The 26,507-nt window shown below is 33.1% G+C and overlaps 1 protein-coding gene and 1 long non-coding RNA gene across 5 annotated transcripts in view; one reads left to right on the top strand and one right to left on the bottom strand.

The window, feature by feature from the left end:
• Positions 1-5,084: 5,084 nt before the first annotated feature.
• lrrc4ca (leucine rich repeat containing 4C, genome duplicate a) overlaps positions 5,085-26,507 on the top strand; it is a 385,566-nt gene continuing 364,143 nt past the window's right edge. For 3 of the 4 annotated variants that reach the window (XM_068217375.2, XM_073942078.1, XM_068217373.2), the window contains exon 1: positions 5,085-5,535. The gene's annotated coding sequence lies outside the window, so the exon portion shown is untranslated. The remainder of the gene's footprint in view (positions 5,536-26,507) is intronic. The other variant, XM_073942073.1, reaches the window with a different exon arrangement.
• LOC137489391 (uncharacterized) lies at positions 7,542-10,377 on the bottom strand. Its single transcript, XR_011008816.2, has 6 exons — positions 10,331-10,377; positions 9,869-9,981; positions 8,773-8,899; positions 8,511-8,596; positions 8,163-8,205; positions 7,542-8,065 (listed from the first exon to the last, which is right to left on the bottom strand). It is a non-coding gene; the product is annotated as an uncharacterized lncRNA (long non-coding RNA).

Raw genomic sequence — 26,507 nt, 5'->3', positions numbered from 1 at the left:
AAAGCGAGTTCCTTTATTGTGTTTTTTTTGGGGGGTAACATTTTCAGGATGACAACATGTGAAATCCCGGCGATAAGAGAGCCAGCCTGGCCGTCATGCTTACGCGATAAGACAATCTCTGAAGGAAGGGCTGCTGATGGCTGATTCATCTGAGCCTTGAGGATATCTGAAATTAAATACGGTGGAAAACAAGGTCAGTGGTGGGTTTCTTGACCTTGCCCATGGGTTGCGAACTATGTAATCCGCAATCTCCTTAATTCTCGTCTCTTGCGTGCAGTCATGATGCTACTTTTGTGATTAGAAAGCAAATGCGGGTGTTATTTTCGTAGCCATGGGCTGAAACCTGTGCCTTTGTGCTTTATACCGATGATTTTTGTTGTTGTTTCTTCTGACACCGTGCCCTAACATTCCAGCGACAAGCAATTTGGCTGTCTGCATCAACCACAAAACGACAGAAATATTTAAATACCAGCTAATAAAATAGTAAAGTAGATGTTTTAATATTGATGAATACAAATTAAACCTTTTTAACATTGCTAATAGGCTACTGAGGGACTGCTGATGTTGGTTTGCACAGTTTTAACTGTTATTTTCAAACCGTCTGCTAGTTATTTCATTTTGAAGATCTGAGGGTGAACTATCTGCTGCTGCTTTCAGCAGTATGGCAATAAGTGTCTCATAAAATAATATTTAAACTCATATTGGTAGAATTTAACACTGAATAAAGCCCATAATCAGTACCTGAGGTGATCATTATTATAGTAGTTTATGCTGTCGTTTTTCTGCGATATTGCAGAAATAGAAAACAATTTTAAAAATAGAAATTTGACCCGTCACCTATGTAGATGGTCAGGACAAAAACTCCTTTTAACATGGAAAGCACCGCTTTGCACTGTAGGTGGTTATTTTTGTTTATGTTTGAATTGCACTAACCCCCCTGCTGGACAATGCTGTTACTACAACTTCATATAAGCCAATAACTAAACAAAACAATTTCCAGGCAATTCAAATCTGTTTTACGCTAGCGGCAATTCGTTTCATTTCATAACGTTCGTATTCATATGAATTAACAACTAAAATATGTAAATTCGGTCCCACTTTATATTAAGTGTCCCAAACTACTATGTACTTCCATTAAAAAAATAAATACAATGTATTTACTGTGTTTATAATGTATTTGAGAACACTTGTGGTGCTTTTGAGTTGGAACAGAGGTTGGGTTATGGACAGGTTTGGTGTTGTGGGTAGGTTTAAGGGTAGGTTAAGGTGTAAGGGATGGTCAACAGTGTATTTACAAATGTAATAACAGAAGTTAGTTACAGATGTAATTACATGTATTTAATCAAGCATAAGTACACAGTAAATACATGTATTTACACAATAAGTACATTGTAACAAACTATTAATTCCTAGGTAAGTACGTATTAGTTAAGGCCACTTAAAATAAAGTGGGACCATAAATTCCACTAATAAATTTGTTACTGCAAATTTATGCAACTGCTGCTTTTTAAAAACTTTTTATCCTATTGTAATTATTATTGTTTTAAACCATGGATCTCAAACGGATACGTAGCTCTGCACAGTTTTGCTCTGACCCTAATCAAACACAACTAATCAAGGTGTTCAAGACTACGAGGAACTATTAAGCAGGTGTGAGTTGGAGGTGGTTGGAGATAAAAATCTGCAGAGCTGTGGCCCTCCAGGAATTGAGTTTAAGACCACTGAGTTAAACTTTTCTCCAGGTAATGGGTAACCACATAGCAATGTCACGAACTACTCAGAAGCTTTTAGCAATTAGCCAGATAACATTGCTGTGGTATTACATTGCTTTTTTTATAATCTAAAAACATTAACTTTAATACAATTATATTTAATTATGTTTGTCTCCTCCTTAAAGTAATGCAATTTGAACTCCTTTGATTGATGACTAAATTTAGAGATGTTTACTACCAGGTGAGGGTGAAAAACAGGCTTCTATTCACCTACGGCAGCATCCGAAAGTGTCAACTGATCACTTTAAAAGCAAAGATTTTACTCATTTTTTTAATGTAAATTTAGCTAATCACTTTAAAAGCCACAGGTTTATTCACTTATTTAGGTAAATGCAATGTATCGATTTAAAAGCCACTGGTCTACTCGCTTATTTAAGTAAATTCAACTAACCTATTCAAAAGCCACAAGTTTACTCAATTTTTAAAGTAAAGTCAACTAATATCTTTAAAAACCACAGGTTAACTAATTTCAGTAAATTCAACTAATTGCTTTAAAAGCCACAGGTTTACTCTCTTTTTAAAGAAAAGTCAATGAATCACTCTAAAAGCAACAGGTTATTAATTTAAGTTAATTCAACTTATCGCTTAAAAAGCAACTGGTTTACTAACTTTTCAAAGTAATATCAACTAATCACTCTAAAAGCCACTGGTTTACTAACTTGAGTTAATTCAACTTATCGCTTTAAAGGCAACTATCTTACTAACTTTTCTAAAGTTATATCAACTAACTTAAGTAAATTTAACTAATCACTTTACCTCAAAATATGAGTAAACTTATTGCTGTTAAACTCAACTGATTTAAAAGCCACAGGTTTACTGACTTAGGTAAATTAAACGAATCACTTTAAATGCCACAAATTTACTCAGTTTTTAAAGTCAACTAATCACTTTAAAAACCACAGGTTAACTCGCTTGCGTAAAATCAACTAATATATTTAAAAGCCACAGGTTTACTTACTTAAGTAAATTCAACTAATTGCTTTAAAAGCCACAAGTTTACACACTCTTTAAAGTAAACTCAATTAATCCCTTTAAAAGTCACAGGTTTACTGACTTAAGTTAATTCAACTTATTGCTTTACAAGCAAGGGGTTTACTAACTTTAAGTAATATCAACTGACTTAAGTAAATTCAACTAATCACTTTAACAGCAATGAGTTTACTCATATTTTGAGGTAAACTCAACTAATCACTTTAAAAACCACAGGTTAACTAACTTGCATATATTTTACTAATATCTTTAAAAGCCACAAGTTTACTCCCCCTTTTTTTTAAGTAAACACAATTAATCACTTTAAAAGTAACATGTTTACTAAATTAATTTAATTAAAATTATCGTTTTAAAAGCAATGAGTTTACTAACTTTAAGTGATATCAACTAACTTAAGCAAATACAACTAATCACTTTAACAGCAATGAGTTTACTCATATTTTGAGGTTAACTCAACTAATCAATTAAAAAGCCACACGTTTACTCACTTAAGTAAACTCAACTGATCACTTTAAAAGCCCCTAATTTACTCAATTTTTAAAGTCAACTAATCGCTTTAAAAACCACAGGTTAACTCACTTGCATAAATTCAACTAATATCTTTAAAAGCCTCGGGTCTACTCACTTAAGTAAATTCAACTAACTGCTTTAAAAGCCACAAGTTTACACACTTTTTAAAGTAAACTCCAATAATCACTCTAAAAATCACAGGTTTAATAATTTAATTCAAATTATTGCTTTAAAAGCAATGAGTTAACTAACTTTTTAAAATAATATTAACTATTCACTCTAAAAGCCACTGATTTACTAACTTAAGTTAATTCAACGTATCACTTTAAAAGCAATGGGTTTACTAACTTTATAAAGTCATATCATCTAACTTAAGTAAATTCAACTAATCACTTTAACAGCAATGAGTTTACTCATATTTTGAGGTAAACTCAACCAAGTTATGCCACACGTTTACTCACTTAAGTAAATTCTGATCACTTTAAAAGCCACAAGTTTACTCAATTTTTAAAGTAAAGTCAACTAAACTCTTTAAAAACCACAGGATTTACTCCCTTATTTAAGTAAACTCAAATAATTGCTCTAAAAAGTCACTGGTTTACTAACTTAAGTTATTTCAACTTATCACTTTAAAAGCAATGAGTTTACCAACTTCATGAAGTAATATCAGCTAACTTGGGTAAATTCAACTAATTACATCAACAGCAATGAGTTTACTCATATTTTAAGAAACCCAACTAATCTATTTAAAAGCCACACTTTTACTCACTTAAGTAAATTCAACTAACTGCTTTAAAAGCCACAAGTTTACACACTTTTTAAAGTAAACTCCAATAATTGCTGTAAAAATCACAGGTTTACTAATTTAATTCAAATTATCGCTTTAAAAGCTATGAGTTCACTAACTTTTTAAAACAATATCAACTATTCACTGTAAAAGCCACTGATTTACTAACTTAAGTTAATTCAACTTATCACTTTAAAAGTCACAAGTTTACTTAAGTAAATTCAACTAATATATTTAAAATGTACCAGGTTTGCTCACATTAGTAGTTAAATTCAATTAATCACTTTAAAAAGTTTACCCACTTTTTAAAGTAAATTCAACTAATCTTTTTCAAAGACACATGCTTACCCACTTTTTAAAGTGAACTCAACTAACCACTTAAAAAGCCACAGGTTCACTAACTTAAGTTAATTCAACTTATCAGTTTAAAAGCAACGAGTTTACTAACTTTTTAAAGTAAATTTAACTAATCGCATTAAAATCCACAGTTTTATTCGCTTTTCTAAGTGCATTCAACTAAACGCTAAAAGAAATGTGTTTACTCCGTCAACTAATCGCTTTTTCAGAATGTAGATAAAAGTTATGACTTTATAAAAAAATAATGGTTTGATCACTTTAATATATATATATATATATATATATATATATATATATATATATATATATATATATATATATATATATATATATATATATATATATATATATATATAACTTTCCCTGAAAATCCCATTTGGTCAAAGATTTGTCTTGCCAACTACTGTAGTCTCCGCTGTTCAAAATGACCTTATTTGAAACCTCTTGAGCGGTGGCGCAATCTCGATGTTCACTACCAGGTGAGGGTAAAAAAAAAAAAAACAGAAAGATATCCGAGGGCAGCATCTCAAAGTGTCCAAAATGAAGGAAGACAATTGCGTCTTTAAGGCTTTCAGACTAAACTGCTGATTTGTATTCCGGCTGTACCGCGCGCCTCCTCACGTGTGACTGAACGAGGAAGGGAGGCTGAGAGTGATGATAGTGAGGAGGGAGGTAAAGAGAGAGAGAAAGAGATGAGCCCAAATGTGATGCAGCAGAACAGACTTTAGTAGTCGAGGAACACCAGCAAGTCTAACACATGTTTGCAGAGCGAACGAGAGAACAGGACAACTGTACATGGCATTTCTGGTGTTTGGATGTATGGTGTCATTTTCCTGAGTCTTTATGGAAAGACTCAACATGCTGCATCTGTGATTTGTTCCACAGGTGAAAAGAGGAGAATCTGAATGATACGGCCCTGAACCTCTGCCCTCTTAAGGCTATTGGGTTTGAATTAAAATGTGTTTTTGTTTTGATGGATTTTGGAAGTTGCGTTTTTTGGGAGCAAAACAAATTTTGAGAATGTTTCCAGGAAATTGTGAGGTCAAATTTTGGGTTATTTGTGAACGCCGCACCACCACCGCTGTAGAATTCAGCAAGTCATTATAGACTTCGACAGTGGTGAGTAACTTTCTAAAATACTTTTTGCTGAGTTTAAATGCATAATGTCATGAACTGTTTTAAAAATTTTTGCCTGATTTGAGAAGTTGGGAAACTTATGCAGATTTATATTTTGTTTTCTTTTTATTTAATTGCATAGTTTTATTTTAACTTGATTTTTAATTTTGCATTAAAGTATTTATTTCATATATTACAATATTTAATAAATGTTTTCTTTATAATATATTTTAAATATGTTGATTTAATTTTTTTAAAGTCATTAATTATTTTTGAATTTTTTTGAGGGGCCTGATTTGGGAGGTTAGGAAACTTTTACAGACATTTTGTTTTCTTTTGATTTTAAATATTGATTTTATAATTAAATATTTCAATTATAGTAATTGTTAATAAAATATTTATCTCATATTTAACTATATTTTATTTTCTTAATTATTCTTTATTTTATGTTTAAAATATGTTAAGTTATTAAAGTCATTAATTATTTTGAAATTTTTTTAACTGATTTGAGGAGTTGGGAAACTTCTGCAGCCATATATTTTGTTCTTTTTATTTAATAGTATTGGTTTCATTTTAAGTTTAATTCTTTTATTTTGTAATAAAGTATTTATTTTATAATTACCAACATTTTCTTTTACGTTTAAAAATGTTAATTTAAAATATTAAAGTTATGAATTATTTTCAATTAATTTTTTTAGCTGATTTGAGAAGTTGGGTAAACTTTTGCAGCTGTACATATTGTTTTTTTTTTTATTTCATAGTATGTTATTATTTTAATTTAAATTCTTTTATTTTAAAGTATTCATTTCATAAATAACAATTATATATTTTTTTAATTTAAGATAAATAAAATTGATTTAAAATGTTTTGAGCTGATTTGAGAGGTTGGGAAACTTTTACAGACATATACTTTGTTTTTCTTATTTAATATTATATTTTATTATTCATTCATTCATTATAATATTATTTTGTATTAAAGTGATTATTTCATAATTAACAATATTTTCTTTTCTTAATAATTTATTTTTTATGTTTAAAATATGATGTTAAATTATTGAAGCAATTAATTGTAGATTTTTTTTGCACTGATTTGAGAAGTTTGGAAACTTTTGCAGTCATATATTTTGTTTTCTTTTTATTTATTTTAAATTGATTGTATTATTTTACTTTCAATTATTTTGCATTCAAGTATTTGTTTCATAATTTACAATATTTATTTCCCTATTTTTATATTTTGTTTAAAAAAGTTGACTTTAATTTAATAAAATCATAAATTATTTTGGATTTTTGGGGGGGCGATTTAGAAGGTTCGAAAACTTACAGCTGTACATTTAGTTTTCTTTGGATTTAAATATTGATTGTATTATTTTAGTCTAAATTATTTTGCAATAAGAAATTAATTTCATAATATCCTATTTTATTAATATTATGTTTAAAAATGTTGATTTTTTGAAGTCATGATTTTGTTTTGATTTTTTTTTTGTGGTGCTGATTTGAGATCTTTTCCAGACGTTTATTTATTTTCTTTTTATTTAATATAGATTTTTATTAGTTTGATTTTAATAACATTTATTTTCTTAACTTTATTTTATAATTTTTTTTATTAAAATAGAAAAATATTGGATGCATTTGCATCAGTACGTGATTTACAGTCTATTCAAGCTAAATATCATCATTATGTCTGTTTTTTGGAAACCCACCCTTAAATCTACCCACACCCCCAAACCTGTGCCTAACCCAATAAGTACACAGAAAAATATGGGGACCCAAAACAACTCTATGGGTGTTAATTTCAACACTTTGAAAGTGTCTCATGGGGTCCACTCAAAACAAAGTTAAATCAACACTTTCAAAAGGGTTGGCACATTGACACCGAAGTAAGGGTTAAATTTAACTCTGGGTAGAGTTAAAAAATTTAACTATATTTAACACCGCCTGGTGTAATATATTGTTATTTTATTCAACTCTCTTGAGTGTAAATATGGTAAAAAGGTCAAAAAGACTGTAAATTACAAAAGAAAAAACATTTTATTTGAAAACATTCACCACTTCAACAATTCATTCAGTTTTTAAAATGCAACAATGTCAAATATGCTTTAAATTTTTTATTAGTGCAGACAGTATCAACAAAATATGTATGACCAGTGCTCAAAAAGGCTGTTTCAGTCCTTTGGTCCAAACTTGATGTTTCATCTGAGCAATTTGAAAGTTCAATATAGCGTCACTCATAGTTTTCTTCTGAAATTACATTTTAAACAACTTGGCGTGCAAATCTTTCACTTCTGGTGTTTCCTTGGTCCTCCATATTAAACAGAGCAGTTTAAATGAAGGTATAAATGCTGTAAACTTGTGTGAAAACAAACTGGATCTAGGAAATCTCATCAAGCATGTCCTGTGAATGAAGTGCTTCCCAGCCACAGGATGACCTTTTTATCCATGACGATGTAGTAGCTGCTGATCGCTCGTCCGGTGGTTCCTGATGCACGGATATAGGGTGATGCTCATCTAAGAACTCTTCAAGACTCCAGCATGACTAAGAAAAATGTTTGAAAACAAATTGCAATCAAATTCTATGATATATTTAAAAGAACATTTAAAGTAAATAAAACATTCAAGAAATCTAAACTCACCTTTTGAAAATCTTCATGATGATCCACAACTTGACTCTCCCAGCTGGTTGAGGTGACAGGATATGGAAAAGTAGAAAAAAACACATACATCACTGTTGGATCTCCAAAAACAATTAGGTTAACCACTATGACTAGAACTGGAAAAACAGGCAGCTGTCTGTCCAGAATCCTGAATTTAACACAACACTTGGAGCAAAATTTAGAGGAGCTTAAAATCTTTTATATCATATAGTGATGCTGACTTCCCCAAAATATTGGCCACAGTGTAAAAAATATTCATAAACTTCATAAACAACAGTTTTCTGTAAGCGTGTGCGTGCGTGTGTGTGTGCGTGCATGTTTCTTTACCAGATTCAACTTGTTAGGCCCTTTCAGGTCCAGTATTGAGGCCACCTTTACTGGAGTCTAGCAGATGTTTCAGGTCCAAATATAATCTAAAATATTAGGATAAGCAGAAGAGGAAAAGTGCAAAGTAAAGAGCAAAACATTATTTAAGTAAAAGTTCACCCACAATACAAAACTTATCACCTTCATGTCATTCATTATTCTTTAATGCTCTAATACCCTCTCAGCTTATTGTGAAACAAATACAGAACTTTATCAAACATACCTTCATTATTATCACCACATATGACCAAGAAGGTGTGCTTGGTCATTTCACCAACTCTGGAAATACACCATCCGTCTCTAATCAGCCACCGTCACAGGGTCTTGTGTTATTGTATAGGGAACTGTGGCTGTTAAAAAACAACAACACATTAGTATCTAACACATATGCATAACCTTCAGATAAAAAAGATAGATGAACATCACTAAGTATGCCTCACACTTTTTCAGGTATCTTTTGATTCAGATGTTGATTATTGATAATAAATCTACAAATCAAACCTGTATCATCATTAGGGTGCTCAAATATGAATCAGTTGATTAATTTTACAGACAGGTGGCTGTTTACAACGCACTAAATTGTCTTTAATAAAAAGGAAATGTTGTGTACAGTACATGCTAAGTTTAGCCTATAGTTTTAAGCACAATATCATGCGGGAGAAAAAGCTTGACTAAGATGTTCCTGACTACAGAAATAGCCTAACTTACTAACGTCAGACATCCCGAGTTGGGAAAAGTAATTTTCAGGGGATACAGAGTTGATTTGCGGGAGGTAGCGGGAGAAATGAGTACCTAAAGAACAATGGGATGAGTTGCGCGCGACGTACCTAAAGAGCGGTGGTAGTGACTTGCGCGCGACGTACCTGAAGAGCTGGGAGGGATGCGGTGGAGAGGGGTGTGCAAAGTGTTTAATGACCGGGCGGGAGACGCGCGATTTCCGGGAGATTATCATTCATTTGCGGGCATCTACTTGGGCATCTGGGAGTCTCTGTGCATTTGCGGGATAACGTTAATGTTAGTCCCACAACTTCCGGGAGACTTCTGTAACCTTAAAAGTCTGAGAAAGTGCAAACGCGGTCATTTAAAGACATTAATGTTAACATTCCGACTTTAATGGTTGTCAACGCTTAATATAATTCAAGCGTACGTTATCACACGAGTCTATCAACCAACGGTAACGTTATATGGACGGCCACGAATGAACCAGTTTAAAAGGGCCGCGGTGTTTAAAACAACCAAATTAACGTACACGAATAACAAACAATCATATGTTTTAGTCAGGAAGCCTTTTACAAGTAAGCATATGTTCATTTACTCACCAGATATGTTTAAGAAACTCTCCAGAGCTTATGGAAACCGTCCTGTGTTGCCTTTAGCATCCGGCCAGAGTAGGCTAAGGTTTGGCTGCTCCGGTGATTCCCTCGCTAGTTTGCTTCGAATTAAAGGAGAAGTGTCGATTTTATTTTACAGATGGGTAACAACGCACAAAATGGCATTAAGAACATGTGACACAAAATGGCATTAAGAACATGTGACAGACATGTGTTGAACATGTACATTTGATGTTTTTATGCACTATGTATGCGTGAGCATATATAAAACATTCTTGAAAAGAAGTGAATAGTAATGCAGTTAAGCTAGATACACAAACGACCATGAATGAACCGCAGAAGATTAAAATTGTCACTCCATTCTAAAGTTATTAACTTAACAATATGTTTACAGCTGTATTTCCTTAGAGAAAGTCAGTAAAATACCAACATTTAGGTAGTTTGACTCACCAGTTGCTGTTCTAAACCTCAGATGGAAAATGGCGTCTGGAAAATTCTTCAGTGACTGGGGCTGCATGAATTCCCGGATGTTGGAAATAACACCACCAAGTGTAGAAAAGATAACTCCTTGATTTCGCACTGAATAAAATCAATTCTAACTCTTATTATATTCATTTATCAAAATCTAACTCTTTAACGTCAACACTTTACTCTGAAATGCTTCAACACCGAGAATTTAACTCAGATGAATTTGCTGTGTACATTTATTTGGGAACCCAATAAGTACATTTAATTTCATTTTAACTTTTTTTTTGATGTAATTACATAACAGTTAAGACTACTTAATATAAAGTGGAGCCGAAATTACTATGGAATTGTCTTGAAACAGTGTCATTATTTCTGTGATAGTATTGTTTTGGTTGGATGCGTTTGTCATTTTTCTTTTCTCACTGGCAATGTTGTGACACGCCAAAAACAATCTAGAAAGTTTGTTTGCAAATTTCTTACTTGAATGGTTTATACTTGACCAATGATGTATTTATGCAGACAGTTTTATTCAAAGTAATACTACATTCAGGATAATATGTTTCAATAATGTATTTCCTGAAAATCGAACCAATGACCTTGTGGTTATGGCTTTTTTTACTATTAAAGTAAGCTTTAGGAGTCAAAAGGGAATAAAACTTTTCACTAAATTTCTAAACTTTTGCAGATTAGCCCCAGGCATTAATTCATATTATTTTAAAAATACGGTTTTAACAGCTTCAAAAGTAAGACTATGTTCAGACAACAGAGAGAAGAGAATCTCTCGAGCCTTACTTATCAAAACACGCTGCAAACGTCCAGAGCAACCCAACACACACACATAATGACTAATAATTCATTGTAATTAAACATTTTATATAATACATTATTTTACACTAAAAATCTAGTGCGACAGCTCTTTGATATTTGTTTATTTTTCTATTATTTTATTGCTTTTATTTACCTGGACTAAATATTTTATACTACTCATTTGCATTCTGTCACGTAAGGGTCTGGGACAATAGCAGTTAGGATCCACATGCAGTTTATTAAGTATAGTCAGGCAGGAAATGGTCAAAAAGGGCAAACAGGAGCTTGCAGGAAATCCAAGAGCATAGTCAAAATCAGGCAAATGAACAGGCCAGGCAGCAAAACACGGTAAAAACAATATAACAAAGCAGAGGTCAAAACCATGGGAAGGCAAGACAAGGATAACACTCATGTCATCCTAAACAGAAACAAGACACAGCAAAGAGTGTGTGAAACGGGGGTGTATATACTGTATAGTACAGAAATATGGTAGGCTACAGGGAAAAAAGGGAGTGTTGGCAGTTATGGTGCATGTGTGCATCCATATGACTGTCAGATGTGGCAGGAGTGCTGGAATGCAATGACTTTTGGGAAATGTAGTTCAGTTTAGTGACAGAGTTGTATTTCTCCAGCAATCTGCAAATGTTAGATCACTGGTGATCGTGATGCATGCATTTAAATAAGAAATTACCGATTGCAAAATTGTCTTGACACCCGTCAAAATATTTAGAACAGCATACTTTTTTAAAGTTTTTTTTTTGGCATGAAGTCTCTTTTGCATACCAAGCCTGCATTTATTCGATCCATTTTTAAATATTATTAAATGTTTTCTATTTAGAAAATGTTTAAAATGACAAAAAAGCCAAGCTTCAAAATGAGGGAAAAAATATTGAAACTTTCAGCAATTTTAAAATGTTAATGATCTAATCTGATTCAATGATAAATGCTAAGCTAAGCTAAAAGTGTTTACGACAGACCCAGAGATTGGCTTTTCGAATTTAAAAATAGTCAAACTCAAAAGTAATTATTATTTTTTTGTATTTCAAAAGTAAATTTTTGTATTAACTATCTTAATTCTTAAAATTGTATCTTCTACTTGTAACAACCTATTTTTCTTAGTTAACCCAACTTAATGTTTCTAGTTCTCATAACTTGTTTTTTTTCTATTTGTTCCAACTTATTTTTTCTAGTTGCCGTATATAATTGTTTCTACTTGCCCCAGCTTATTTTTTCCTAGTTAACCCACCTTAATGTTTCTAAACCTTGTAACTTTTTTTCCAGTTGCATCCACTTATTTTAAGTTCTTGTAACTACATTTTTCTAGTTCCCAACTTATTTTTTTCTAGTTATTTTTTTTCTAATCACCAACTTATTTTTTCTACTAACCTTATCGTAAATTTTCAAGTTCTCCCAACTCAATTTAAAAAAGCCAGTTTCTCTTTTTAGTTGCTTCAACTTCTTTTTTTTATTATTACCAGCTTAATTTTTTTGTTTCCCCATATTAATGTTTCTAGTTATCCCAACTTGATTGCACGTAACAGCTGCACATATGTACAAATTGTTTTGCACATAACAGCTGCACATATAATGTTGTATGAAGTAATATACCTGAACATATACTTGTCAATTTGTATATTTGCATTCACTATTTTTCTTCTATTTCTAAAATGTATTTATAATCTGTTTTTTGTCCTGTCTCTATTATTCTGTTGCACTGTAGAAGCTCTGTCACGAAAACAAATTTCTTTGTAAAGCTCTCTCTGATTCTGATTGATTGCTTTAGTTGCTTCAACTTATTTTTTTTCTAGTTGCCAACTTAATTTTTCTAGCTACTCAACTTAATTTTCTAGTTATCTCATATTTTCTTGATATTTTCAGTATTTTTAAGTGAGATGTTAATGGTCTAATCTGATTCAATGATCTATGCTAAGCTAAGCTAAAAGTGTTTCTGCCAGACCCTGAGATTGGGTGAATGGATTCAAAAATAGTCAAACTCAAAGTTTAATTGTAGCGGCGTTGTAAATTGAGCCTATTTCCAACAACAAGTGTAGTGTTCTTTTAAAGTCTTTTAAAGTGCAGAAACTGTTAGACAGACTCGGCACTACTATAATAGATTGTAGCTATGATTAATCGGCTGTGATATAAACAAAATTCTTTTGCCTTTTTTAAGTGGGAGGGGCTTGATATGCTCCACTTAAACAAAGTTGAGGATTTCAAGGTAGTTCCGGGCACTTTTAACGGCCTCCTGATCCGGTGTGTGAATGCGCTGGTCCCCAGAGGAGCGAGGAGACGCTTGTCTTGATTATGTTGTTAGTAGAAGTGCTCATCCCGTCTTAATGCAATTAGGGCTGTGACAGGCTTCTGGGTGAGTTATGATGTTCAGCGCGCCGCACGGCTCAGCGTTTCACAAAACCCATGACACCGCTGAGATTGACAGCATAATAACTGACATTGTTATGAAAATGAATGCGGAGGTAAACTCCTGCTCCTCTGTGTCTGCAGTAGATCGCAGAGAGAGATGGAATTTTAAACTCATTTTGTGAGGTTTTTTGGCACTTTGATGCATCCAGAACATTTTCAAATGCAGCTTACATTTGACACTTTGATTTATATTTATTTTATTTCAGAACTATTCATTAAAAATAGTTTAAATTCCACCCTTACCCCAGCCCCCCTCTGATATTTGTTATTTTTAGAGATCAGCAACTCAGAAATCACTTCATATCACTTCTTAGGAAAATAATGCATTAGTCATGAACTAATGTAAACAATGACTTTGTTCAGCATTACATATGTTATCTAAATCTAATGTATCTTTCTTTTATTTTCTAGTTACTGCAACTTTTATTTTTCTAATCCTTAAAACAACATTTTGTCTAGTTAGCCTTACTAGAGTTTTGTATTTAATAAAACTTATTTTTCTAGTTACTCAAACTTTTTTTTTTTTTTTTGTAGATTCTACAACATTATCTTTTTCAGTTATGCATCTAAATTTTTCTGGTTCTATTCTGGTTTTTCTGGTTCTAGTTTTCTGGTTCTCTGGATAATATTTCTAGCTACCTTATCTTAAATTTACCCAAACTATTTTTTCAAGTTGTTCCAACTTATTTTTTCCTAGGTAACCACACTTAATGTTTCTAGATCTCATAACTATTTTTCTAGTTGCCCCAACTTAATTTTTAGTTCTTGTAACTACATTTGTAACTACATTTTTTCTAGTTTACCCAACTTATTTCTTTTCTAGTTGCTTCAACTTATTTTTTCTAATTACAAAGCAAATTTCTCTAGTTAACCAACTTAATTTTCTAGTTACCTTATCTTAAACTTTCAGGTTCCCCTAAACTCACTTTTTTTTCTAGTTTCCCCAACTTAATTTTTCTAGCTATACAACTAAAAAATAAAGATGGGATAACTTTTTTTTATAGTTACAAACTTAATTTTTCTAGCTACCCAACTTAATTTTCTAGTTATCTTGCCTTAAAATTTATAATTCCCCCAAATTAATTTTTCTAGTTGTCCCAACTTATTTTTTCCTAGTTAACACTTAAGGTTTCTAGTTATCTTAACTTATTTTTTTCTAGTTGCCCTAACTTCATTTTTATGTTCTTGCAACTACATTTTCCTAGTTGTCCCAATTTAATTTCTCTAGTTTCCCCAACTTGATTTTTCTAGTTGCCTCAACTTCTTTTCTTCTAGTTACCAACTAATTTTTTCTAGTTACCCATCTTAACGTTTGTTGTTAACGTATCTTTTTTTTTTTCCAACTTATTTTTCTATTTGCCCAAACTTTAATCATTTTAGTTCTTGTAACTACATTTTCTACTTCCAACTTAATTTTTCTAGCTACATCAACTTAATTGTTCTAGGTCATGCCCTTTTTGTAGTTAACCCAAATTATTATTTTTTAAATTCTTTTAACTCATTTGTTTTCTATATTATTATTTTTCTAGCGCAACACATTTTTTTCTTGTTCTTATAACTTTTTTTTTCAAGTTACCACGCCATCATTTATCTAGTTACTGCAACTTAATTTTTCTAATTTTCTAGAAGATATGTAGAGCTAAACCAGTAGTCACTGTTCATTGTTTGTTCTAAAACATTAACTAACACATTCCTGTATTTTTAAGTTTACAGTAATGCTCATTTAGTATTGCTTAAATGTATTGTTCAGTGTTAGGTCATGTTACATAATCCATTATCAAATATATTAGTAATATTAATGATTTCTAATATTGATGTAGCGCTTTTCTGGACACAATGCGCTTTACACATTGGAAGGAATCTCCTCATGCACCACTAGTGTGCAGCATCCACCTGGATGACAGCAGCCCTATTGCGCCAGATCGCACATTACACACCAGCTGATTGGTGGAGAGGAGACCGAATGATAAAGCGAATTATGGTATAGGGATTCCCAGAAATGGGTTGAGGCTGGAAGGGCACCCGCTGTGTAAAAACGTGCTGGATAAGTTGGCTACCCCAGATTAATAAAGGGACTAAGCCAACAAGAAAATGAATGAATGGTATAGGGTTAATTAGGAGTTCATGATCAACAGAGCCCAGTGGGCAAATCTGGCCAGGATGTCGGGGTTAAATACCTTTTTTTTTTTTTTGAATGACATCCTTGGATTTTTTTAACGACCATAGAGAGTCAGGACCTCAGTTTAACTTCTCATCTGAAAGACGATGCTCACTGAGCAGTATGGAGACCCCGTCACTATACTGAGGTATTAGGTTCCACACAGACCACAATTTGGGTGCCCCCTGCTGGTCTCACTAACACCACTTCTGGCAGCAACCTGGCATTCCCATGTGGCCTCCCATCCAGGTACTGACCGGGCGCTGTATGTGTAAGTAAACATTACCTGCATTGAGCCACTAATGTAAAGATGAAACATAAATATATACTGCTTCTCCTTCTATTCGCATTTTTAATCAATTTCAAAACAACACTAAGCTTTTAAAAATCAAGTAAAACCAGTCAATTTTAAAATAAGAAACCATTCAAACTATTAGAAGTGACAATGGTATCTCAGTGTTTAAACTGATACAAGTTTAGAGCAACATGCAAATAAATGTGTAATAATTAGTTTTTACAAGAACTGTCTCTTTAAGTAAGTCTAAACATCCGTCACACCAGCCTGTTTAATAAATCTCCAGCCTGTATTTGTCCTTTCTAGGGCAAAGTGTGTACCTGAGACCATCTGTAGAGTGTGTATGTATTTGCGTAAGAGTGTGTGTGTGTGTGTCCATCTGTGAAATGCACACTTGTCTTATTAGTGTCTCAATGTAACCATATCCCTGTCAAACTGTGACAGCTCTATTTCCAAAGTCGCCATATTGGCTGATTGAGTCTGTCATTGGTGCATTTGGAGGATATTCTTTTACAAGCTCCAAAACATGTTGTGGTTTCCCAGAAGATCAGTTTATTGCTCAAATATATTAGGACTTCTTAAAGGAGAAGTTTGTCTAAAATGGGCAAATGTAAATAGTTGTTTTGTCCATAAAGGGAAAGTCAAAGGGGTGGAAAAAAAGCCCTACGCATGTTTATGAACAGTTTCAAATACTTCCAAGAAGGAACCGTTTTTGCAGTTTTGTTTTTACAAATGCACCAGAGGACAATGACAGCCTCTGTATAATGTTTACCATGCAACTCTAAATATTCGCTCTGAAATAACATGCAAGTGTGGCTTAGTAATACTTGTAATTCCTGCACGGAAACACCAACTACATTTCTAACTGGCGAATGACATTAACTAGTGGGTTGTCTGCTGTCATGTTGGGATGCGCGTGCTCGCAATTTCAGGATTCGTGGCTTTAAAACAGTTCCTCCCCTGCCATCCAAAGATAGTATGCTAACTATTTAGCATTTTGGCAGATCACCTACTGCACCTTCAACTTTACGTTTAACGCATATCAACAATTTTTTATGAAAGGTTTAACTTTTATATATTTTTTTTGTCAGTTTGATTAATGCAAGGTAAGATGACTCAAATGAATTAGATTCAGCTCAAAAAATAAACAGCAATGATATATTAACAGTGTATTTATTTTTTTAGAGGTGAAGATAGTATAGGTTAATAAATCAGTCTTGAATTTGAACTGATCGCTCATCAACTGAATAAGATTCCATTATTCCAATTAATGTTAATTGTGGTTATTTTTATATTATACACACATTTTACATGATTATACATTATACACATACAGAGATTCAGGGCTCTATTTTAATGATCTAGGCACAAAGTCTAAAGCGCATGGTGCAAAACCATTAAGGCCATGTCCGAATTCATTTTTGCTATTTTAAGGATAGAAAAATACGGTCAATGCTCCAGCGCATGGTCTAACAGGGTTGTGCTTATTCTCTTAATGAGTTCTGTGTGTGTTTTGAGCATAACGTGCAATAAACCAATCAGAGTCTCATCTCTCATTCCCTTTAAAGGCCCGTACACACCAAGACGTTTTTTTGCTTGCGTTTTCCATTGACGTTTATTGCCTCATGACAAAATAAAGGGCGTCATTGTGATCGTGCACACCAACGCGCAAAACGACAGGCGTAAAATCGTTATTTTTAAAAAACGCCACATTTTTTATTTATTTTTTATTTTTGACACCGGGTCCAGACCTTCTCCACCAATTAGATTGACGCTTTTGTTCACATGCACAGAGCTGCTGAAGTAAACAGCACTTGAAGGTGCTCAAGTGCAAGACTGTCAATGCGAGCTCACATTGAAGAATATGCCCTGAGGCGATATGAACGTGGAGCTGCTTATTGCAAGGGTATTGCGTGTCATATTTAACAAGCCGTTTACTGCTAATTTGATGTAATTTTGCTCACATGGATAATTGAATATTAATTAGATGATGTCATTACGCTGCTGTGCCGTCAGCCAATTGTTGCATTGCTGATCATGATTTCGAGGATCGATAGATCTGTCCTTCACAACACACGCAGCGATCTCAGATCAGTTTATCCAGACATTCTAATCTGATTCGCGAACTCGTTTGAAGAACCAAATTAGCGAGAGATCAGTTATCAAGATTAAAATCTGCCAAATCATCTTAGATCATTTAAGCGAGGTACGAAGAACGGACCCCAGTGAAGAAACTTGACACAGAGGAACATAAGTGAAGTTTTTAAACTAATTTCGAGAGGAGCACGTGATATAATTGACCGCAGCTGGCCGCCAATCTACACTCAGTAGTTAGCCAATCAGATCTATTCCAAATTACTATAAATAGCCTAGCTAGATATTACTCCCTTACCTTCGTTTTCCGAAGAAACCCCCCATCCACCCCCTATCTCCTCCTTTCCTCCCTTTAAAAAGGGGAGCTCTCGAGAACCACCTGATCTCGTACTCCCCTTACATGCTCTATGGACCTGGCGGGAGCCCTGGGCTCAACTATCTCCGAGCTCAGGGTTCTCTCCCGGGACAGCATGCCAAACCTGCTTACAGTCGTCAAGCAATATCTAAGTGTGAACTCTTGAAACACCTCACTGCCAACTAGCGTTTAGCGGAAGTGTTATTGCAGAACGTCAGAAACAGTGCGCAGAAGTATGAATGCACAGCTACGCGCATTGCATACACTGTGAGTCACGCCGATTACTTGACGCAGAAGTATAAACCAGGCTTTATAATTCAAGGGACATTTTTAAAACATGAACTCAAGCATCTTGCTTAATCTGGGTAACGAGTCAATCTCGGAAAGCATATCGCCACATTAAAGCCGTCCGCTTCGTAATTCCTCCTAAGATTTCATTACTTATGATGGTTTGTTAATCAGAAATGTTGCATACCTTTCACACGGCCAAGAACTGTAGAAGAATGGCTAAACCCTGAACGAGTCATAACTCACAATATGATTCATACGCCATTCCCCGAAAGTTGACATTAATCTACAACCAACCATTATTCAACACGCTCTGCAAAAAGAAAATGAGAATGAAATATTAGCAACGTACTCTGGCTTTTCAGTATGCGCGGCTTTCAAACAAATCAGTTAAAAACACAAGCTAGAAAATAAACAGCTACGGCTCGTAATTAAAGCAAAAATCCACACGGCCAGCAGGAAGGGATGAAAATAATTGTTTTTTTCCATATGATTGGAGATGCCCAAGGGGGTCAGATTAGATATAAATAAATATATATAAAAATGCCTCCAGGCTGCTTCATAAACTTCCTTCCCTGATGCCTCCCAAATCTGCCTTTTAAAGTAATGACATCAAAACAGGCTCTTTTGGAGGGAGTTTCGCTCGTCCTCAAAGGCCTTCACGTCTCTTAATTGGAACTGATTAAAATTTATCCAGTGTTTTTCGCTCCGTCTTGTACTGTTAGCAGCTTTTCTCTTTTTTTTTTTTTTTCCTGACCCAGATGGCCTTTGAGCAAACGTTTTTTACACTTTAACTGTGATCAGTTCAGAGAGATTTAGTGTTTACTGTATGCTTGAGTCTTTCCAAGGTCAGAATGAAGTTTCTTTGAACTCGCGATTTTAGTTTTTTTCTTCTTTTTTTTTAAGTAAAGAAAATGAGATGTTTCTTGATTGTTCCAATTTTGCACATTTATAACTGATGCTATCTATTAATATTTGTACATTGTTGTTTTTTAGATTAGGGCATTTTAATGAGCGATCATTTGGAGATTTTCTGAAGAATGCAGGAAGGAATTATTAGTAAATAATTAAATCCAATTAGCTCTGTTTTAACACTAATTGGGGTGTTTGTAGCATTTGGAAAACTCAGTTTTACTGACAATTATTATTAGAATAAATATTTAACGATTTTTTTTTTATTTAATGTCAAATGTTGGTTTATTGAAGTCTACATAATGAAAGGTTTATTATTGTAAAAAAGTGCAAGGTTCAACACAATTCATTTATGTTGTCCCAACACCAATGTAAGTAGATTAATCTCAATAATTGTGTTATTTCAGCTCATTTTGAATAAGTAGTTTGAACAAGCAGCAAAAATAATTAGTGTATTATTATTATTACTATTATTATTTCCGTTGTTGTTTTTTATTATTTTCATTATTATTTATATTTTTTATTGTTATTATTTATTGTTGCAAATTCAGCAACAATTTCTATAGTAAAAACTATTTTTTTCCAAGGTCAAAATGCAGTTTCTTTAAACTATAAATATAGATAATTTTAACCATCCAGAAACAACTATTTTCTAAATGTATAGAAGGAAGGGCAATTAAATAATTATAATAAATAAACAAGCTGTTTCTGGATGGTTAAAATTATGCATAATTATAACTGATGCTATCTATTAATATTTACACATTATTTTGTTATTATTATTTTTAATAAAGGCATTTTAATGAGCAAACATTTGGAAATTATTAATAAATAATTAATTCCAATTTTCTCAGTTTCCTCAGGCTCATTCTGAAAATGTACCCCTATATACATATCTGGAGATCGCAAATTATTTAACCAATGTTGCATAATATGGTATAATGGAGAGTGTGATGATATAATAAACATATAATAAATAAATGAAATATGTTAGTTTACTATAAAAGTTAAAAACATATTTGGCTGTATTTTACGATAAAATTCTGGCAACCACAGCTGCCACTTTTTAGACCTTATTTTGGTTCCTAGCTGTAATATTAACATGAAAATAAAATACTTCTGACTGTCAAAAAAAGTACAGTGAATGTTTTGAGATTCAGAAATTCTAGTCACTGTACAAGATTTCCGTGCTATAATTGGTAGCGTCTTGGCAGCAGTCGTGTCGAGTGTCACCGTAATGTGATGCTTGCAAATATATTGTCCTAACAGATTTCCTACAATTACATAATGTGATAAACATAGGGTTTCCTCGGCAGTGGCGTCTGGGCGAACGGACGCTCGTATCAAATCACAGAGCCTGTCGGAAAGAGCTGATTCTGCATTTGTGGGACAGTAGGGAGATACAGTCACACATTACCATCACATCTCTCTGCTTAGCCCGTGTGTGTGTGTGTGTGTGTGCGTGTGTGTGTGTGGTCCTGGTATTTATTGTGTAGAGCAAGTGTCTCCAAGTATAGCAGTACCAGTCAGTTTTTGACCTTGAAGGACTCTTATTTACATGAATAAAACATGTTCATGTTTGGTTTGAACAGAGCAGACATAATTTTGAATGCAGTTCTTTGTTTGATTACTATATATCTGTGATTTCAATGTACAACCCCATATCAGGAAAAAGTTGGTAGTGTGGATACAGCAAATAAAGAAAGAAGTGATTTGACTTTGACTTGTATTTCATTGCAGACAATGCAACAAAGATTTTTTTATGTGCTCCTCCATAATTTTTTCCATCCCAAAATTAACTAATTTATCAATTTTGATTTTTGCAACACATTTCAAAAAAAGTTGGAAAGGTGAAACATTTACCTCTTTGTAATGTTGCCATCCTTTTTACAACACTTAAAAGACACTTAAGGACTGTTTCAGGTGTAAGTTTGTCCCATTCTTCCTGTAAGCAAGTCTTAAGGTGGAAAACAAAATCGCAACATTTTGCACTTCAAAATGCACCTTACATTCTCTATGGGAGACAGGTCGGGACCGCAGGCAGACCACATGTACCTGTATCCTCTTCATCTCTTTGCAATGTGTGCAGAATGGCTTTTGTGTTGTCTTAATGAAACTATCTTTGCCCAGGACACTGACACAACCCAATACCATGACAGACTCGGGACCAAAGAAGAAAAAGATCATCCAGACTATTAACAGCAACAAGTCCAAAAGTCAGACCACACAGCATCTAGTTGTGTGCATCACCCATCCCCCCCCCAAAAAAAAAAAAAAAAAAAAAAATGAAATACAACTTATCTGACCACAGTACACATTTCCACTGTGTGATGGCCCATCATAGATGCCTCCAGCTCATGAGGAACACATTAATTAATGTTTGTTGTATTGTCTGCAATGAAATACAAGTTATATACATTTAGAAATCACAACTTTTTAAAAAAAATATATATATATTCTATAATGGACACCTACTTGTATTTTCCTCTCATTAGTACAATTAATAAACATTGGAGCGTTCTCATCACCATTGTGTGGACAGTTTATTGTTATAAATGCAAGGCTTTAGGTGAACCCTCATATTGAATGCTCAATTACATGTGAATGTTAACCCAGGCTCATTCTAATTATGTACCTCTATATACATTTCTGGAGAGCACCAAATACATTGCAGGAGCTATGTTTTATGCAGTTTTCGTTTTTGCAAATCCACCAGAGGTCATTGTGTACACATTTCGTGATCTAAAATTTCTCTCGCAAGTGCCATTTGGGCCTGTTGTTCTCGTGTAAATCTCCCAGAGGGCACCGTCGACTGACTGACCAATCAACTGACTCACTCTCCTCCTTCCCTAAGCCCAACCAATAGTGTTTTCAAAAGCACCGATTGACCAGCCCCCACCACCTTCCCTAAACCCAACCTACAGTGTTTTCAAAAGCACCAATTGACCCGCGCCCACCGCCTTCCGTAAACCCAACTGATAGTGTTTTCAAAAGCAATCAAGAAAATAAAAGCCCTCGGAGCCACCTGATTTTTATTACATTTTCAAATCTTACAACATTCTCACCCAGTTTTTTACTTGCTCATTTTATTTTATGGCTTTTGCTTTTGTCTTACCTGCCTTCTGAAACTGTTCCTGACCAGACCCAAACCCTGTCATTGTAAACTCCACTCTAGTTCACAAGTCCATTGAGATACTGTATGTAGTGAGCCACTGGTAACAGTGGGAAAGCCGTCAATATGGAGGTAAGCGGTCAGCTGGTAAGCACAAAAAGCAACAACGTCATACCTCCCCATAGCATTTGTTTTAAAGACCAAATGCAGCCATATGCGTACATGGCTAAATAATTTGTGATCTCCAGAAATGTATATATGAATGTGAGCAGGGGGCGGGACTTCAGATACTAGAGAGCAATTGATTGGTTAGAAGATCTGATTAGAAGCATCGATTTTTAATGGCAGAAGTAAGAAAGTGTTTGTTTTAAATGCTCCTAAATGCAAATGCTGTCATTTTTTTTGAGCATATTAGCTTAAAGATAGCCTTTAAGCCAACTTATTGATAGTAACATCTTAGCTAACTTTCATTTTGATTTTAGGGGGACATTCAGATCATGTTTTGGGTATGACTGCTGTAAACAGCACTTTCTCCATCTTCAGAGAAGCGTTTTGATTAGAAACTAAACATATTCCTTGGGGCCAAGCCGTAAGGAAGACTTTAGGAGTATAAGTCATGATAGATTTATGATGAAAAATGATCAGAAAACACATCAGCGTTGGAGCCGAGCTCTAGTGCAATGAAACAGAAATGAATACAGGCTCAAAGTCAACGCGAAATGAAAAGTGAGCCTATTTACTTCCAATAATGTGCGTTCTTTATCTTGCTGTGAATTATTCATCTATGCATGCTATTTTACAAAATAAGAAAAAACATCCCGAATTAAAGAAACTGCATAGCCGTTTTAGTTTCTAATATGAAACACTCACTTTTTATCACTCTGAGATTGCTGTATATATATTCTTATTATTCTAGTGATGCTAGATTTTGTCACATTCACTATAAAAACAGGGTAATGCTTCACAATAAGGTTGTTATTTAATGTTAGTTAAATGCATATACTAATGAGAGCAAAGAAAAAGACATTTAATACGGTATTTGTTCATGTTAGTTAATGAAAATAGTTTGTCACCTGATTTACATTGTGATTTTTTAAAATTTTTTTTTTTTTGAGCCCGGTGAAAAACTATTTCTGTAAACAGGTAAAACAAAAGGCAAAACATGAAATAAACGAGTAAATGAAAATATGGCAAAAATCAGACGAGGGCTTTTTTTTTTGTATTGCTTTTAAAAACACTATCGGTTGGGTTTAGGGAATGGGAGGGGTGGGGTCATTTTTCGGTCGGACAGGCGACAACGGACTCTGGTGGATTTATGCGATAACAGCAGGCGTAAATGGCACTTGTGATATAAATTTGAGATCTGAAAAAGTGTACACAGCGGCCTCTGGTGAATTCACGAAAACAAAAACTGCAAAAAAAAAAAAAAAGAGTAGCTCCTGGGACGTATTTCTTGATCTCCAGAAATGTTTAAAGGGGTAAGTTTTAATAATGAGCCTGGTTTGGGAGGATGGTGATAATAAAAATAAGAATGCAACTTTTTATTGAACATAAATTCTGAACAACAGTTTTAGTCATATTGCCAACATTTGATAACATATTTAATATGTACACTATATATATATATATATATATATATATATATATATATATATATATATATATATATATATATATATATATATACTCTTAACTTTACACTTATTGATGTACAGCCATACTATTATAGCCAATATATTTCTCATTGTATCAATTAGTGGAGTAACTTTTCTATTAGTAATATGTATTCGATTTATTAAAATATTTTGTTATTAATATACATTTTATTAAATATTATTTTCATTATATATAATACATTATATTTTCACCTAGAAAAAATATTCAATTATATTAACTGTATGTAGTTACATACATTTACTATTCCAAATTTTAGAAATAAGAAACTGCTACAAGATTTTAACAATTAAAAAATGAACACTTAAAATAAAAATGTTTATGAATAATTAATATTCATTACAATTATAAACACTAATTATTATTATATTTTTGTAATTATTGTTACTACTTCTACTATTCCTACTATTAGCTCTAGAAGCAGTAGTAGAATTGCTACCATTAAATTATGATATTCTATGTATAATATAATTTTGTAATTATATTTAAAGTAAAAACCTGTCAATATTAAGTTGTTAATATCGTTGTGTGTATATATATATATATATATATAAGAGTTATAAATAAAATAATAATTTAGTTATTAAATATATAAACAAAATAAAAATAAAATAAATATTTTAAGTGTTGTATTAATTATAATATTTAAGAATTATAAAATATATATTTTTAGAATTATATATTATAGTATTTTTCTATAATAATTATAAAGAAAAAAAATTATTAAACCTTTTCGTGACATTGTAAAACTTGAGCTAATAACATAAAGACAATGTTTGTCCGACACATTTAAATGTCTTAGTAAATCCTTAAAGGGACAGTTCACCCAAAAATGAAAAATTACTCACCCTCAAGTGCTCCAAACCTTTGAGTTTCTTTCTTCTGTCAAAAGGAAGATATTTGGAAGAAAGTTGGAAACTGATATGCATTGATATTCATAGTAGGAAAAAAAGGATGAAAGTCAATAGCTGTGACTTTCCAACATTTTTCAAAATATCTCCTTTTGTGTATAAATAGTGATTTTGGGGTGAACTATCCCTTTATATGTTGTGCTACTTATTTGCCAGAAAACCTCATAAAGCAAGAGTCTTTTTGAATCCGAGTCCGGAATGCATTTGGACGCTGTCATTCATTTCCCAGTTCGATCAATGTGTCTAATTTGCTGCTGCAACACAATCTTGATAAAAACCTACTTTTTGGTACATCTGTTATATTCCTGCGGTTTGTTTAATGCCACACAGAGCTGGAACACACTGAAAGTGGGAAGGAGAAAGTGATTATTAGGGAACACCTGTTCAGCAAACCGGGGCAGGTCCTGGAGACTGAATCACAGGTAATGAAGGGCTCCTCTGGTTAATTGTGTAAACTATAAATAGAGGAAGAAGACTATGCTGAAGCACGGGCTTGATCCCAGTGTCAGCTCTCAAAGTGCTCAGGTCAGATCTCTGTCACGGTTCAGGAGCACATCTGTGACCCAATCGGGTGTGTGTATGTGTGTCTTTAAATTGTTTTAAATTATTCGAGTCCTGAGAGTTTAAATTGCCTTTTGCAAGGTATTTAAATTGCGATATGGCCACAGCTAATAGCCTACACAGTTAAAAATATCCGTTAATGAAGTGTTTTGCGAAAATTTACGGTTGTGAATTGCATTATGGGACCTTGATCTCTGCTCTGTCGACTTTTGATGCTGAAAATTCAACTTTACAGTTTAACAAAGTGACTTCTATTGACATTTTAGTAGTTTGAAATAATAAACAGAGAAAGACGTCTGTAAAATAAGAGACTTGATGTGTTGGGAGTTCATTACAAGGTTTTTGTAGCATAATATATAACACCAACCCAGACAAAATATTGCTTTAAACTTAAACATGTTAATAAAAGTCCCTTTTTTGAACTTTTCAAGGTTAAAAGTTGTTGGAAGAAAGACCAATGTCATGTAATGTAATCCAAAAGCATGAATAAACAGGGAAAAAATAATTAAATAAAAATATGCATTACAAAATATGGAAAACTGCAAACTTATGAATATGTTTTACAGTGTGG

This window comes from Danio rerio, chromosome 25 (genome assembly GCF_049306965.1).
Source record: "Danio rerio strain Tuebingen ecotype United States chromosome 25, GRCz12tu, whole genome shotgun sequence".
Lineage (NCBI taxonomy): Eukaryota > Metazoa > Chordata > Actinopteri > Cypriniformes > Danionidae > Danio > Danio rerio.
Note: the sequence above shows the minus strand (reverse complement) of the source record. Positions and strands in the feature narration are given on the sequence as shown.